Source organism: Phocoena phocoena, chromosome 4 (assembly GCF_963924675.1).
Source record: "Phocoena phocoena chromosome 4, mPhoPho1.1, whole genome shotgun sequence".
NCBI lineage: Eukaryota > Metazoa > Chordata > Mammalia > Artiodactyla > Phocoenidae > Phocoena > Phocoena phocoena.
The window spans coordinates 23,948,620-23,951,903 of NC_089222.1; positions in this window are offsets into that span (position 1 = coordinate 23,948,620).

A 3,284-nucleotide genomic window follows, 5' to 3' on the forward strand; every position below is an offset into this window, starting at 1 on the left:
TTTTCCGGGTTCCCTGGTGGCACAGTGGTTGAGAGTCTGCCTGCCGATGCAGGGGACGCGGGTTCGTGCCCTGGTCTGGGAAGATCCCACATGCCGCGAAGCGGCTGGGCCCGTGAGCCATGGCCGCTGAGCCTGCGCGTCCGGAGCCTGTGCTCCGCAACGGGAGAGGCCACAACAGGGAGAGGCCCGTGTATGGCAAAAAAAAAAAAAACTAAATAATTAACAACTGCAATAGACGCTGTGAAGAAGAGTTACATGGTGCTATAAGAACATCTAACGGGGGGACCTAACCGAGTCTGGTAGTCCAAGGGACATCCTTGAGGCAGTAACTTCTGAGCTGAGAGCTAAGGGATGAATGAGAGTTGAAAGGGGAGAGGGTTTCCAGGCAGAGGGAATAGCACGTACAAACAGTCTGCTTCTAGAGGGAATACAGTGTCCTGGAATCAATGGTGCAAGAGAGATAGGTCTGAGATGAGACTGGAGGATAGGAGCCAGGCTATGCTGGCCTCCCAGGTCATGCTAAGGACTTGGATCTTATACTGAGAGCAACAGAAAGCCACTGAACTGTTTCAAGCAGATTAGGACACAAAGAGGTATTTTCATCAGTTTTGTATTGTGAAAAATCACTGTTGCTGAAATGTAGAGAATGAATTGGAGGACGGTAGTAGCCGGGAGTAGAGCAGTTAGGAAGCTCCTGCAGGCTGGAGATGATGGTGGTGTGGACTGCGTACAGGCAGTGAACATAGAGAGAAGGGAGAGGATTTGAGAGCTATTTAAAAAATCAGCAGGACTTGATGTTGGATTGATATGGGAAGGAGAGCTAGGGAAGGTCCAGGGTGACCTTTTGGTTTCAACAAAACTATGGGAATGTAACATGTCCTCTATGAAGCTTGTATAGGAAAAGAAGACAGAATCCCGGAAAACACCAATTTTTGAAAGATGAGTTAAATAAAAGCCTTTCAAGGCTGAGGCAGAGAAGGGGCCGAGAGGTCAGAGGAAAATGGGGGGCGTGGCAGCCTAGGAAGCCAGAGACGAAGAACCTCTAAGAGAGGAGAGAATGATCAGTTGTGTCGAGTGGAGATACAGCCAAGTAAGGAAAGTCTGGGAAATGCCCCTTCGCCCTCAGCAGCTGGAAGGTGACTGGTAGTGAGGTGCTGGTAAATGGTTAACCCCAGCTCTGTAGGGGGAGAAAGCCTTATTTATAGTGTGTGCCAGTGTCTGTGATGTGAATACTCCCACCCTGGATGATTTCAAGCCACCAACATGGTGTCAGTAAACAGGAAGTTGGGAAGAGAGGCATCCAGTGGGCTCATGAGAGCCGGTATGAGCCTGCTCTAGTGACTCAACTGGTGATCTTGGCACGAGTGGCTCCAGCGTGATGGTGCAGGTGGGAACTGAGGGGTGGATGTGAGAGTGGAGGTGGAGATAGTGAGGGAGACTCTTCTTTCAAGAAGCTTAGCTCTGAAGGGGAGAAGAAAGACAGACAAAGGCAACCAGGGTTTGAAGGTTGGGATTCCACCTGGTGGAACAGGGCGGAACAGAGGACGAGGTGGCAAGGGAGTTGAGAGTACTAGCGAGAGGCGGGTTGTAGCCAAGAACTGTGGAGCCTGGGTTTAATTTAAGGAAGTGCAGACCTCAATCTCTGACAGACACAAATGGAGGGTCAGACATGAGGTGTCTCAGGAAAGGCTAAAGAATCTATGTTCCACATAGTGAAGGCTTAGAATTGCCGCGGTTTCCAGGTTCTAGTATTATCTAGGTGTTTCTTCACTGCTGTGTCTCCAGTGCTTAGAACATGGTCTTAAAAGTTCTCATCACAAGAAAAAAGAAATTATAACTGTGTATGGTGATGGATTGTAACTAGATTTATCGTGGTGATCATTTTGCAATATACACTGCTGGGCTCAGGACAGGCCATCCCAAAATATGCCACAATGGCATATTGATTATTTTGAATTAAAGTTACTTAAGAAGTGACCAGAGCAACCTGTGCTTATATGGCCTCCCATGCAGTTGTAGTCAGATGCTGGTGGGGTGGAGTCAACTAAGGGCTTGACTGCCCTGGGCATCAAAGTAGTCACAGCCAGCCCAGATCCAAGAGGGCTGAGGAATGGAGTCCGCTTCTCGATAGGGGAGTGGCGGGCACATACAGGGGAGGGAAGGGATTGATGGCAGGCATCTTTTTTTTTTTTTTTAGTATCTGTTTATTTATTTGGCCGCACTGGGTTTTTACCTGCGGCATGAGGGATCTTCGTTGCGGCATGAGGGATCTTCAGTTGCGGCATGCATGCGGGATCTAGTTCCCTGACCCGGGATTGAACCCGGGCCCCCTGCATTGGGAGCGCAGAGTTTTAACCACTGGACCACCAGGGAAGTCCCATGGCAGGCATCTTTAGAGACAAGCTACTGCAAGGGATAATTCCCTTGAGAAAACCATGGCACAAAGAAGTTAGATAACTTACCCAAGGTCCTACAGCTTCCCCGCTGTGGAGTTAATCCCAGGCATCTGAGTCTCAGAGCCTGATGGGAGAGGCAAAAGGGTCCTAGAGCCCAAGAGCACAGCACAGCCTCTCATAGCAAAGTTGTGGTGGTTAAGAGAACAGCATTATCCATAGTAGAACCAGAGAGTTCCTGGGGTTCTATCAGGAGTTCGGGAGAGAGGAAGAAATTCTAAAAATACTATGAATGGAAAGAAATGAGGAGAGTACAAATTGGGCCAAATTTCAAGGATGATCTAAACAAGGCTCTTTTTATGTTGGGGGTGAAAATACGGTCTTGTGTGCCTCAAGGCAAATGGAAGACTTCATACTTTTGCTTGTCTCTCTCCAATCAGGAAATGGAATTGTGTGTGTGTGTGTGTGTGTGTGCGCGTGCACGTGTGTGTGTGTTGTTTTTCCTATAAGTAATTAAAATCTAAAACTTTTAGACATCTGCTCAAAAGGGTCAGACATGGGGGCAGCCCATAGCTGGACCAGAAGAGGTAGAACTGAGGTGTAGAGCAGCCTCAGAGAGGTTTTTCAAGCTCCTTCAGCGCCCCCTGCTGTACAATTCCATAGCCCTGAAAGTCTGGGTCGTCGCTTACTTTAGGCAGGTCCTGGCCCTCTACGGAAGGACAAGGAAAGGACGTCTCTACTTCAAAAAGCTTACTCACTTCACTGGAGCAACGGGGTGTTGCCAGAGAGAAGCTGACTCCTTCCCAAGTGGCCTGCTTCCCTCACCCTGACAACCTGAGAGAGTATATAGTTGAGGTCCTATTAATTTCTAGCTTCTCAGTTTTACTGGAT